Source organism: Coregonus lavaretus (genome assembly GCF_964263955.1).
Source record: "Coregonus lavaretus genome assembly, chromosome: 8".
Lineage (NCBI taxonomy): Eukaryota > Metazoa > Chordata > Actinopteri > Salmoniformes > Salmonidae > Coregonus > Coregonus lavaretus.
The window spans coordinates 24,084,073-24,099,109 of NC_139995.1; the positions used below are offsets into that span (position 1 = coordinate 24,084,073).

The 15,037-nt window shown below is 40.8% G+C and overlaps 1 long non-coding RNA gene across 2 annotated transcripts; it reads right to left on the minus strand.

Moving 5' to 3' along the window:
- Positions 1-6,864: 6,864 nt before the first annotated feature.
- On the minus strand, positions 6,865-14,701 carry LOC311133881. Of its 2 annotated transcripts, XR_014613642.1 has the most exons (3): positions 11,055-14,701; positions 9,517-9,800; positions 6,865-8,687 (listed from the first exon to the last, which is right to left on the minus strand). It is a non-coding gene; the product is annotated as an uncharacterized lncRNA (long non-coding RNA). The 2 variants fall into 2 exon arrangements; XR_014613643.1 differs by having other exon boundaries at positions 6,865-9,800.
- Between the last annotated feature and the right edge of the window lie 336 nt (positions 14,702-15,037).

A 15,037-nucleotide genomic window follows, 5' to 3' on the forward strand; every position in this document is an offset into this window, starting at 1 on the left:
CTCAGTCATGGATACTCCTACTGACAGTTGTGGCTGCTTCACATGTTGTATTGTTGTCTCTACCTTCTTGCCCTTTGTGCTGTTGTCTGTGCCCAATAATGTTTGTACCATGTTTTGTGCTGCTATCATGTTATGCTGCTGCCATGTTGTGTTGCTACCATGTAGTTGTCATGTTTTGTTGCTACCATGCTGTGTTGCTATGTTGTTGTCTTAGGTCTCTCTTTATATAGTGTTGTGGTGTCTCTCTTGTCGTGATGTGTTTTGTCCTATATCTTTATAAATAAAAAGTAATTCATATTCATGAATTACGTTGGATGATTGGTTTAGCCTTCTTGGGTGTGTGACTGCGCTGCATAGCCGTCTGCTTTAAGGTTGCTGTAAGCACAGAACAACGTGGAAAACCCAGCTTCAGCATAATTAATTGTGAAATAAATAAAAGCCTCACCAGCTAGCTACCAATCTATTTTAGTTTCACTGTCTGAATATTCATAAAGCGAGTCCACTAATTGTTATTTTTACCTTTCCACAAACTGTAGCTTGATATGAGCAAATTGCCCCAGATGTATCAAAGATTTAGGAAATCCAAGATTAGTTGGCTAATATTCAACATTTTCTGGCCCATGGTGTTGCATGTGAATGTTAATCCTTTCAAGCTTGGAAAAGAGACCCTTAAACCCAGATTATGACCACAAACCCTCTCCAATGAATATCAGGCTAGTGATTGCTTTGCAACGCTTGCAGTTAGTCACTGATTCTTTCCAAACCACTCATTGTTGAATTTGCGATTTCCATCTTGTTGTGTAATGTTTATGTCCAATGGCCGATGAGCACCGATACGTTTTATCTATAATTTCTCTTCATATGACAAGGATTGAAAAGGATTTGCCAGTACATTGTCGACTTGATTCATGATGATGACTGCTTGTCTAGCGTGCTAGTTAAGATTTTGAAACTATGATGTTGACATGATCAGTCCAGTCAAAGCTATGGTAGATATAATGTGATTTGACATCATTTTAACTGTGGCCAATGACCTTGAGCCTTCTTTGATAGGCACTTCTAATGTTAATCTATGGCAGCACCCAAGGGGCTTGAATTTTCGAGCTCTACCCGTAGATTTTGCAGAAATGTAGTGTCCCCATCAGTGACAGAACACTGAGCCAATCACGGCGCAACTAGAGAACATTACCAACCCCTACGCTCCGTATTTTCCGCTGGCTGCCCCACCACCACAGAAAGCACTGAGCTAGGCTGAAACACCCGCATTTTGGAGCTACCTTACTCAAGAAAGCAAAAAAGAGACAATGTTTGTATGCAGCTTTATTAACTCTATTATTATTATGTTTTTACATTGTTTGCAAACTGATATGTGACACGTATTAATGCCAAAATAACATGCAAAACAGGGCCAAAAAAAAGAAATATATATATATATATATATATATATATATATATATATATATATATATATATATATATATATATATATATATATTTTATAGCTAAACAGGTGGGGCTCTAAATAGCTGGGGCTCTGCCTGATTTGTAACTATGAAATCATTTTGTCAAACAGATTGTGAACCCAAAAGTGCACGTTTACTTCTAGAGTGGGAAAAAAATTGAAGAAGAATGTGGTTAGGGTGTAGGGGCACATTTATGTAATCTTGTCTTCAGGAGATTTTATTATCTATTTACTTTATTTAGTCTGATCAGTGGAACAGTTCTCATTCTTAACAATGGACTAACATATAGGGGGGTCATTTCTGTGCTTGTCAGCAAGAACACTATTGTTATTCCCCAAACGTATTTTATTATTCCACTTCTTCCCTATTTTGCCAGTGTAATCACATATTTGAAATCTGATATGCCTACTTGTGTCTTTGAAAATGAATGATATGAGGCTATGTATTTTTGCAGCCATTCATGGACAGTTTTGAATAAGGTATACAAATAAGCATTGGATATTAAATGCTCCGGGAATCAAATATAATTTGAGACATTTTAGTATTGTGCACATGATAGGCAGAGATGGTAAGGAAACTCACAACTCATAAAGGCATCATATTTTTTCTATGTAGAGTAAGATAATGGCAAGGATATTCAACTAGTAGGCACAAACCACCTGAATATTGATATTCATTCGATTTTCCTTGACGGTTGTGTGATTTTTGAGAAATTATAACAAGAACATTTTCAAACACCCAGCACTTTGTAAACATATATCAGGGGTCATAGGCCTAAGCCATGTCAAAATACGTAGAATTGCCTTCTAGCGATTGTGCCAGGGGGCAAATCCCACTCCAAGCTTTCTTCAAAAGTTGGCAGCCCTGATAAGAACATGGCTCAGGTGACTCAAATCCTGTAGCTAGCTAACAAGCCCTCCTCGGCGACAATGTCTGTCAGGAATGTCTGTGGAATGCGGTAGGCCAGAGTCAAGCGCAGGACACAGAATGAAATGAAAATCTACTTTACTGTATAGTAAAGAAACAAGCAAAATCTCCAACACAGGGAGGAGCAAACCCGCTCACAAACGACACTCGAAACAAGTAACAAACACGCACAACACACAGTGGGAGCGAACAGGTTAAATAGGGAAGGACATAATACCATAATGGGAAACAGGTGTGCAACACTAGACAACAACCAGATGAACATAGAAACATAAAACATAGATCGGCAGCAGCTAGTATTCCGGTGACGACAAACGCCGAAGCCTGCCCGAACCAGAAGGAAGGGCAGTCTCGGCAGAATCCGTGACAATGTCATTGGTGTACGGGAATATTAGATAGCTATGTCTTTTAATTTTAAGATAAGGCTACTGTCAGTGAAGTTGGTGGTTACTAGTACTACTGGTTTTAGATCTGAGGGGAGAGAAATTGTCCACCATTATTTTGGGAAGGCCTCGGAGTGATGTCACGCACCCAAGAAGGCTCAACCAATCACCTGACGGATAACAATGGTTTGAGTGGTAAGGCGAAAGCAACCGACTGTAGACGAAAGTCAAGGAGGAATGTCGCTTTCCAAACAACTGGGAACTCAGAAAAATACAAGGTCAAATCATGACGTCAGGGATCTTAAGGTCGGAATGTCTGAGCTCTAGAAAGAGGCCTGAGATCCCGAGTTGGAATTCCGAGTTGGATGACCGTTCAAATCGATTTTTCACAGTCGGAACTCGTTTTTTTTTCTGAGTACCCAGTTGTTTTCAACGCAGCATTAAGTCAGGGATGTGCATCTGTGACAGCAGAAAGTCGGACACTGATGTGGTTTTCCAACAGCAAGGCTCACTCAGTGCAACATGGCGGTGTTGCCATTGTTTGATTATTAAAAATGTTCTTTATAATGTCGAAATAAACAAATATGACACACTCAAACTGAAAATATGTGTGTCTATTGTAGGCCTACAATCAATTGGTGAGAGAGAGCCTTAAATATCACATTAATTTGTATTTCCACTGTATACATGAATTGGGGAAAAATTGGTCCCTGTTTTAGTAATGTCTTCGCTCATGTTCGTGTGAGTAAAACAAAAACACCCTAATGATTGGTTGACAATATAGCCTCCCACAATAGTGTACCACAGTATGATTCATAATACCCATATAACTTAGAGGTCTAACAGGGAAATGGTTACAATTCTTTTTCCACAATTCATTTTTTCCATAGGGGACTTTGGAAACACTTTTTAAATAAAGACTGTGTTTTGTGTAGGCTTACCCTGGCATGAAGTTTTGATAACCGTGTAAATCTCTCTAGGTCAAGGGGACTTTTATCAATATATTCTCCTTTATTTACCCCCCCCCCCAAAAAAAAAGCGACTTACAGGAGCAATTAGGGTTAAGTGCCTTGCTCAAGGGCACATCGACAGATTTTTCACCTAGTCGGCTCAGGGATTAGAACCAGCGACCTTTCGGTTACTGGCATAACGCTCTTAACCACTAAGCTACCTGCCGCCCCAAATCGAGGCAAAGGTAAGAATCTCTGGATGAACTATCTAATGTTAGCTAAATGTACAGTACCAGTCAAAAGTTTGGACACACTTACTCATTCCAGGGTTTTCCTATATTTTTCCTATTTTCTACATTGTAGAATAATAGTGAAGACATCAAAACTATGAAATAACACATATGGAAACATGTAGTAAGCAAAAAATATTTTGTATTTGAGATTCTTCAAAAAGCCACCCTTTGCATTTACATTTACGTCATTTAGCAGACGCTCTTATCCAGAGCGACTTACAAATTGGTGCATTCACCCTATAGCCAGTGGGATAACCACTTTACAATTATTATTATTATTTATTTTTTTGACAGCTTTGCACACTCTTGCCATTCTCTCAACCAGCTTCACCTGGAATGCTTTTCCAACAGTCTTGAAGGAGTTCCCACATATGCTGAGCACTTGTTGGCTGCTTTTCCTTCACTCTGCGGTCCGACTCATCCCAAACCATCTCAATTGGGTGGAGGTCGGGGGATTGTGGAGGCCAGCTCATCTGAAGCAGTACTCTAACACTCTCCTTCTTGGTAAAATAGCCCTTACACAGCCTGGAGGTGTGTTGGGTCATTGTCCTGTTGTAAAATAAATGATAGTCCCACTAAGCCCAAACTAGATGGGATGGCGTATCAATGCAGAATGCTGTGGTAGCCATGCTGGTTAAGTGTGCCTTGAATTCTAAATAAATCACACAGTGTCACCAGCAAAGCACACCCACACCATAACACCTCCTCCTCCATGCTTTAAGGTGGGAAATACACATGAGGAGATCATCCGTTCACCAACAACGCGTCTCACAAAGACACGGCGGTTGGAACCAAAAATCTCAAATTTGGACTCTAGACCAAAGGACAGATTTTCACAGGTCTAATGTCCATTGATTGTGTTTCTTGGCCCAAGCACGTCTCTTCTTATTGGTGTCCTTTTAGTAGTGGTTTCTTCGCAGCAATTTGACCATGAAGGCCTGATTCACACAGTCTCCTCTGAACAGTTGATGTTGAGATGTGCCTGTTACTTGAACTCCGTGAAGCATTTATTTGGGCTGCAATTTCTGAGGCTGGTAACTCTAATGAACTTATCCTCTGCAGCAGAGGTAACTCTTGGCCTTCCATTCCTGTGGCGGTCCTCATGAGAGCCAGTTTCATCATAGCGCTTGATGGTTTTTGTGACCGCTTGAAAACAAAAACAGCAATATTACGAGATCTTCAGTTTCTTGGCAATTTCTCACATGGAATAGCCTTCATTTCTCAGAACAAGAATAGACTGATGAGTTTCAGAAGAAAGTTCTTTGTTTCTGGCCATTTTGAGCCTGTAATCGAACCCACAATTGCTGATGCTCCAGATACTCAACTAGTCTCAAGAAGGCCAGTTTTATTGCTTCTTTAATCAGCATAACAGTTTTCAGCTGTGCTAACATAATTGCAAAAGGTTTTTCTAATGATCAATTAGCCTTTTTAAAATGATAAACTTGGATTAGCAAACACAACGTGCCATTGGAACACAGGACTTGTCACGGATTCAGCCGAGGCTGCTCCTCCTCCTTGCTCGGGCAGGCTTCGGCGTTCGTCGTCACCGGAGTACTAGCTGCTACTGATCTATGTTTCTGTGTTCTACTTGTCTTGTCTTGATTGTTCACACCTGTTTCCCATTATCATTGATCACTGCCCTATTTACCCTCTGGCTCCCACTGTATGTTGTGCGTGTTTGTTCATGGTTGGTTGTCGTCTGGTGAACGGGTTTGTTTCCTCCCTGCGTGGAGGTTATGTTATTTGACGTTACCTACGAGTAAAGTACGTTTTCGATTAGCTCTGTGTCCTGTGCCTGACTTCGTCCTACGCATCACACTGACATCCTGACAGGACTGATGGTTGCTGATAATGGGCCTATGTACGCCTATGTAGATATTCCATAAAAAATCAGCCGTTTCCAGCTACAATAGCCATTTACAACATTAACAATGTCTACACTGTATATCTGATCAATTTGATGTTATTTTAAATGGACAGAAAAATTGCTTTTCTTTCGAAAACAAGGACATTTCTAAGTTACCCCAAACTTTTGAACGGTAGTGTCCTTCTGGTCATGTAGTGTATTTTAGCGCAGTAAATGTGATAATTAACTACAATGGCCATAATCCATTGCGCGGCTACTTGTCCGGTCTGTTTCTTTTATGCCTGCTACTCAAGAGACAGAAGAATGCGCAATCAAGAGCGGATACACAGAGAGCACTTTCTTTGTGAGGTATCTCTACCTGAAAACATGATCTAAGTGATTGATAGTTGGAATTCAGCAGTCATAAAAGTATGCCTTATTTACTTTGAAGAACTACTAAAAAGTGATTTTGTAGGAAGGCATAGGTAGCAGTGCTAGAGAGATGAGATGATGACTTGGAATGAAATAATAAAGTCATCAAATAAAACTAATCTAATATACACAACTGAAATATTTTATTAAAACGTCAATCAGCAGTTGAAACAATAACACAGCTCCTCCCCACCCGTTTTGGTAAGAAGCTGATGGATGGGACTGGAGAAATGTAACCTCTCTCAAATGCATAGACAAAGCTATGGATGCAAGACTGACCATCCATGACATCAGAATTATAGTTTTAACCATGTTTTGAGGCTATATAGTGTTTGTTTACAAAGTTGGAGTAAAACAAGCTTATATTTTGGATTCTGATGGGGTACGACAGTTGAGCTAAGCTCATGAGGCATATAAAAGTTATATTCAGAATCAATGGGTACATATAATTAATTTAGAAGTCCAAAAATGGACAGAGCAACTGCTGATTGCCCCTTTTTAAAGTAAAGTAATGTGAATAACTGATGGTTAATAAGTGATAAGCAGTCATGGGCAGTCACGACCATCATGGGACTTTTATTAAATGTTTTATTCTGTGTTTTTACATCATCCAACCCACAAAATGCAGTACATTTAATGTAAAAATAATAATCGAAATCGAAAATCGTGATAATTTTTTTATAATCGAACCGAAATGACCTCAAAAAGCACTAATCGCTCAGCACTATAATTGGTGCCCATCTTATGTCTATGAACATGGGTGTGGTACACTTCCGGTGAAATGACCTGACAAAGATCCTTGCAGGATCGAAACGTTGTTTATTAATAAAGGTACGTGGTGGAGCCTATGAGTGTGCGGGCTCTATTTATTTTATACCAACTTATTTCGGCCCTGCACCCAGGCTGTGCTATTGATCACATTTGACTACATATAACAAGCTAGCTCAGGTTACTTGAGCTTTGAGCAAAAAGGATGTGACTTGATCAAGGAGAAGTCTTTTGTGTGGGGGAACCAAGGGTGTTTTTCATCTTCTGTTCAGATGATATTCCCCCTACATTGTAACCGATTTCAAATGGTGCTAGAAATAGAAGAGACTCTAAACACCAAAAGAAAACAGTCAGCCTTGGCAAGAGGGGTCATGATGTGGGGCGGCGAGGTGTGATCCTGGGATTGCTGTCAGTCACTGGAGGGTGTGTTGTGCTGGCGCTGTGATTCCCAGAACAGCATATTCCAGTGGTACATCACATTTACATAATTGGACACGGAATACAATGTTTTTATTGTCATATATCCAGTCAACAAATAATGTTAACCCCCACCAGTACCACCTTGCCAAATGTGTGAGACACGATGAGACGGCCGTAGGCCTACTGTATGCATTCATCCATCCTGCTTTAAATGGTGTCCTCCTTACACCAAGAACACTGATTTCAAATGGTGCTAGATATGTTAATGATACTCTAAAACACCGTCTGAAACCAGTTTCCAGGGGAAGTTATGGTCAGGGCTGTGTCTGAATCTCCATTGGCCTCCCAAGGCATCCAGCCCTGTAGAAGTTTCAGAATAAAAATGGTTACTATCAAATGTTGAATAAACAGTGGGTGCTGTCTGTGCCTTGCTTTCAGTACCTATTGAACAGTATCAGCCACAGTTGCATAGGTTTCAACCATCATCAGGATCATCAACATATCACTTTTGGCATATTTTACATAGTTTAGCTTTTCTCATATCTCCTTTTTGGATTTGTCAATTATTACTAGTACTGTCATGTATGAACAGGTTTTGATTTTAAGACCTCTTTATTCCTTTGCAGGATTGGTACATTTACATTGACATTTTAGTCATTTAGCAGACGCTCTTATCGAGAGCGACTTACAGTTAGTGAGTGCATACATTCTCATACTGGCCCCCCGTGGGAATCGAACCCACAACCCTGGCGTGCGTTGTAAATGCCATGCTCTACCAACCGAGCTACACGGGACCTCAGCTAAAGTGCACATGCACCATCATCATGAATACCTTACAAGGAGGAAGATGCCCAGTGTCACCAATTGCATGCCCTGGTGTAAGAAACCCTAAGGGAAGATCAGCTGAATACACATATAATTATATTCTACTTCCTGTAAATGAATGAATGTAAACATAGAGACTCAAGGGACTATTTAGCCAATCAAACTGTAAAGGCTTTGTGGAGTTAACTAAATCTCAGAGGTTCATGGCTTGGAAACATGTGTAGAGAAAACTTTGTCTATTGGGAAGGCTGAATTTGATTTCCGCATTTGATTACCTTGTACAGATGCCTGTTGTCAAGTAGAGAACAGCAGGCCCATCTTTCCCCTTAATGACATTCGGGAATGCACCCATCACTTCTGGCCATCATGGGGTCTCAGCACTGCAAGAGACAACATAAAAGAGATGTCATCTTCACTGTTTAAGTGAGTGTGTTTCAAGGAATTAGTTCCTGTGTTGGTTAATAGATTTATGCAGAGTTGGATAGAGAAAGAGGATGTTAAGCAGAACTAGGGACACAATATCTGGGTCACAATATCGGTCTTCCTCAATCAACATTGGATAGGCTACATTATAAAAGATCTCACGACTCTCCCATACAACAACAAAAACAATTCTCTAAACCCAATCAGTGGCGATCTTCCACGTCCAATGAGGACAGGGTTCTCCCTAGACAAGGGGTGTCAAAGTTATTTTGCCCCGGGGGGTGCATTCGGTCTTCAACAAGGTCTGGAGGGCCGCACTGAAAATGGGTTATATTTCCTCGCTGTCAAAATGTGGTTTACTCAAACCACCCATGGGCCGGATTGGACCCGGGGGCCATATGTTTGACACCCCAGCCCTAGACTAATAGGGGACAAATGCATCCACTTAGCCTGTGTTACAGTTGCTGCATGATAAAGTATTCCATCCCATTACTACTGCTGCCAACTTTGAGTCACCAAGCGAGCAAGGTTAATGACTCTGATCTGGAGCCATGATATACAGGACTCTATGGTGCCGCTTTAAGAGGGAAGCTCTTCCAGGAAGCATAGCCTGGATCCCTCCCCTGACTGACTGACTGACAGGGCTTGGAGAGAGACAGAGAGAGCGAGAGGCAGGGAGAAAGAGACGAAGGAAGAAAAAGGCACAGAACCAGCTGGTCACTCTGCTGGCTCACTGAGGAGAGAGATTAATCCGTCAAGGCCTCCAAGAGCCACACTGCAACTTACTTCCTGGCAGGAGAAGTACGCCACTCATCCTAGCACTCACTGCAGGAAAAGTGGGTAGGAAGGGAGGGTGCAGATGGTTGGCACCGTGGATGACCCCAGGTCAGGGTAAAAAATTGATGTCTGTCTTCCCATAGCTCTCTTTGGTCTCCTGCGGATTTCCTGAAAATCAACACATGCCTTGTATCCTCCCCTGAGCCTCCCTCTGTCCACTCGACAAGCATACAGTCTTTTGGCCCATCAACGGTTTCACTGCAGGTGTCAGAGTATTACAGAGGAGAAATGATCTGGAATAAGAAGAAAACAGGAATATCTCTCACTGCGGGAATATTCATTCCAAAGTAGTACATCTGAACATCTGGCTGCCACATAATCAGCATCCTGCAGGCATCCACACTCTTGCCTGAAAGAAGACAGCATCTCAAATGACAATGCAGTAGAGCACAGATGATGAATACAAACATAACAAAATGGAGGGCAAGGTAATCAGGCTTTTAAAGTTCTGCCTAATTGAAAATAAAATGACCCTGGCTGTTGCCCTACTGACGTGAAAAACTGATGTAGCAACTAATTCCAAAATATCCTCTTCTGTCTCCCTGTCACAATTTCCTGTCTCTCACCTGTCTTGCCATATTCTCCACTACACTGACTGTTACATTAGCAGATCGGTTGTGTTATTTTCTCACGTCAACAAAGTTTAGTTTGACAGTCAGCCTCACTCACAACCAGAAGCTCATAGACCAGTGTGCAAGCTCACGGTCTCTCCAATGAATTTATTCAGCAGTTCCAGGCATGTATACCTAAACACAAATTTAATGCAGCTTCTTGAACTACTCAGGCTGGCAGCCTCACCGCTACACCATCATCTATGAACTGGGTCTCTCTTTCCCTCTCTCTTGTTTTCTCTCTCTGTACTGTTCGCAGTTGCTCTATTTTCTGCTTCAGAGCCGAGTTCGCTTCTGCTTACCAAGTCACCGGACTGTCTACTGCTTTTAAAGGCGCACCGTTCCCTTTTAAACCAAAACAGGGAGGCCGTTGTGTGGCCCTTTTTTAGTCTGTCAACAGTGTGCAAGTTGGTATTGCAACACCTATATGATACGTACATTGTTTGTAGAGGCATTTATGCTTTAAGGCATACTTTACTGAATGTAGGATAACATCCCATCATCAATGATAAGACAAGAGTGGCTGATGTTAAGAGGGGGTAAGGCACTGGAACAGGTCATTCAAGGCTAGGGCTCCTGACATAACATGCAGGAGGGGTAGAGGGGGGCAGGTGACAAAAAAGCATAGACAGATTATCCTCTGATAGATTAGAGGTCCTAATTTATCTGGCATGCAATGAGATAATGGAGGTACAATAACATTCAAAACTGTTCAAAAGTTAATGGTATGAAGAAATATAATTAATATATCCCCATGTTTTGTATGTTATATCTTGTATAATTGTAAGAGTGAGGGGCACATTGACTTATATGGTAGATAGCAGAAACAGCCACTCTGCAATGAAGGAGATGGTGTAGCAAAGCTTTTTTGATTACCTCGCTGAGGTGCAGTGAGGCAGAGGGAAAACATAAGGTGTGAGGCATGAAGTGTTGTGGGTATATTGCATTTCTCATCGCCCTGAGAACCTCTCCAGGGACTCTGAAAGGAAAAACAACAGATTGAGTCTGTCAGAGATGAGCTACATTAGTGGACAACCTGATCAGGCTGCTGATAAGCATGACATTGTGTTTGGCTGGCAGGAGGGTGGGGTTAGTGGCGAGGCTATTGACCGAAGAGTTGGCTTACACCCTGTTCCACCTCTTGCTCTGCCTGTAGTGAAATGTAAGCTGCACGTCACATGATCTGAGAGTGGAAGACAAATTATCTGCAGGTTTGTTTTACCTCGAGGTCTTTCTGTTTCGTACAAATACTTTGGTCCATAAGTTCACTAGGCTTCACATGAAACAACTTACTGATGTATATGCAGATAATTACTCTAATGGAGTTTTGCATCTCAGTGACGTATTGGAAATAAATTGTATCATTAACAGGGACTATATAACAAAGCGATGCAAATAAATAAAAAATTGCGTAAGAGGTTTTTCCCCTCAGCAGCACTTTAAGTGCAGAGCTGATAATGATGCCTGTGAACGAACACCACTTCTTCCCACTTGTCTATTTATACATCATCATCCAGCAGGCAGTGGGGTTTAATTTTAGCACTGTCATCTCTCAGCAGTATTCCACCTCCCAAACTCTCATCTCCATGTAGGAGGGATAAGGCTCCGTTGTAAAGACAAGTGCCAGGGTCGCTTTTTTCTCTAAATTGAATTTACATGTGATTCAGTTCCTGCAGTAAACAACAACATTTAGTTTGGATGTTTTCCTGCCATTGCTACGGATTGACAGATACAGAGTATTGGCAGACAGAGATAGCATCTGCTTTTGCTAAACTCAATTAGGTTGCACATTTAAGTTTTTGTTTCATATTCCTCAGCAAAAACATTGATGTGAAATATTGCAGCTATTTTAAATTAAGAAAAGTTGTTCTCAAACACGTGTGTCCGCTTCTGTTTGTTTGGCTGGGACAGCAGAAAAACTGCTATTGAGGTCACGGAATTTCCATGTCTCTGAAAGTGGGTCAATTCATAAACTGGTCAGTAGAGGTAAACATTTGAATTGTTTGTTATGAAACTGCTATTTTTGGTTAGTTTTTATATCAAAATATATAGAAACATAGGTTTACAGCATCTTGCAAGCTGTTAATGCACAGTTGCTGAATGCATCTTTCTATTCAGAATATAACATGGGAAGTTATTTTAACGCACCATTATTTTTGACATACTAGATTTATGGCGTGAGGTGGCGTGAAGCATACTGACTGACACTTTCCAGTGACTGGGCATATCTACTTGGTGGGGGCAATCAGTGATGGTCCTGTACTGTGAATCATTTTCACCTGTGAAGTTTCATGACCTGCCCCCCAGGGTGAAGCAGTGGGATGGACCTAGACATCAATAGTTAGGGTCATTAGCCAGGGCTGGGAAGCTTCCCACTGGACACAGACGTCAGTTCAACATCTAGTTTTGATTTACATTGTTGTCAGCTAACATGAATTCAACATGAAATGAACAAAACATGTCACTATGTCATTAGATTTAGGTTAAAAGTTGAGTGAAAAAAAGACGAAATTCCATTTACGTTGATGACTTTTTTCAAATCCAATCAGTTTTCCACGTTGATTCAACGTCATCATATAAAATGTTGGGGTTGAAATGACGTGGAAACAACATTGATTCAACCAGTTTTTGCCCAGTGGGTTGTGGCTTGACTGTCAACAATAAGTGGCACCACAAACCAGTTTGTCAAGCTCCTATTGTGAAAAAGGCTTTCTCTGGCAGGTGTAGATTTAAGGTTTGTTCCCAATAGAAACGAGGCAAGCCTGCTAACTGACTTAACATATTTGGCCGTCCCCTCATGCCAATACAGAATAGGAGAAATCCAGGGGTTTAGCTACTCTTATTTTTAAATCTGAGCTCATTTAGGCCCCTTCAGTTGATTATTCTGTCTGTACATTATTGTAATTTGGTGCACAAATATCTATTTAATATGAAAATATGAAGCCTAGATACTAGAGCTGGAGATGATAATGCAATGCCGTGAATGGAGAAAAGTCAAGTCATGGGAATATGCCCAACAGCGCCCCCATTCTCCTGGGAAGTAACCTACATGGTGTTTTGGTTTGTTTACATCTAGGTATATCAAGTGCGCACTGTCTTGCAATCACAACACCAAATGTGTCAGTATGGCCTTTATTCACATACAGTCATAAGATTCATATTAAACATTATGTAAGTAGCACGCATAGTCCTTTTATGAACGCGAACTTATTCATTATAAACATAACTATAGTCTACAGTAAGTTAATTTATTTTAACAGTAACAGCCTGTTTGTAAACAAGTATAACATGTTATTTTTCTATGTCTTGTTTTTATTATTGTGCTTTGTTGTGTTTGATCATGTTTCATAAGGCCATGAGGAAATAAGTAGTGATCATGCCAATATTAAGTGCAAGTGCGTAACATCCTCCTCGCTCCTATTTACTCACATCCATCTCTTGCGCAGCATCCTATTCCCTATCCCCGCTTCACACGCCATCTCGTCGCCAACAGTTTTAGCCTACCTGACATTCCTCTATCCAAAACAAATAGCCCATATTAAGTAATAGGCTTCGTGCTATGTTTCTGAGGGGTTTCCAGTATCTGCGGGGTAGGCTACAATTCCCACCGGATTCCATTGCTTTTGTCGCAATAGCACTCGCTCTGACGCAGTCAAATTTACCTATTTACCTGTCGATCATAATTGGGAATGGTAATTGTATTTGATTAGTTTACTACCTCTACTATATGTATCGTTTACTAAATTGCCATTTTCATATTTATTAGAAGGTGAAGAGCATTTTAAGAGGACCATAGCCATAATAATAATATAATAATAATAATATGCCATTTAGCAGACGCTTTTATCCAAAGCGACTTACAGTCATGTGTGCATACATTTTTACGTATGGGTGGTCCCGGGGATCGAACCCACTACCCTGGCGTTACAAGCGCCATGCTCTACCAATTGAACTACAGAGGATCACTTTATCATAGGCTATATCAGATTTGTTTATACATTTAGGTGTTAACACATTGATATTAGATACATCTGTCGTTACTACATCGTTTGCATTAGGCTACTGAAATTGGCAACGCGTTTCTGTATTTCCTAGAATAAAAATATCACTTAGCCTGAAATAGCTTACCTCAAATTATGTCTTCTTTCCTCCCTTGGCGACCCTTTAGGCTAGATCATGTTTTCAATAACTGGATAGCACCTGTTTCCATGAAGCACCCCTCACATAATTTCAGTATCCCCATCGATTTTTCCATAGCGCAACACGCGAAGCCCGCCCCTGACACTCCCCCGTTTGCTGGTTGGCCAGACCATGGTGAATTATTTTAGCTACGTCAGAATCACATGTGGTTGACGCATGTTTACAAACATTGGATGAGATCACATGGTGATGTGACCCAGTTTACCGTAAACCATTCGACATTAAGCATCAATTAGAGCTCGCCAGCTTGTAGTCCTAAAAAACGGAAATGAGTTACCTCTGGTTCGTTCTACCATTCCTATGGGATAAGTGATAGGGGTTTTGGGATAAACACCGAAAATAATAAAGTCTGAGGATAACAAAGGCTTAGGAGATCTTATACGTTTTGTTCTATGAGATAATATCAGTCAGTTAACATTACCTTTATGAATTATAAAGGCTTTATGTTCTTGTTTTGATTAAATAAATGCTTCAAAAAGTTAGCTGATGAAGATTATCTCATAGAACAAAAAACGTATAAGGTCTCCTAAGCCGGTGTTTACCACAGACCGTATTTTCGGTGTTTATCAAAAAACCTTCAGAAACCCTATTCATTTCCTCATTGGCCAACTAGCCATGGAGGAGTTAGTGCCTACAAAAATACGGCATTACTATTGCTC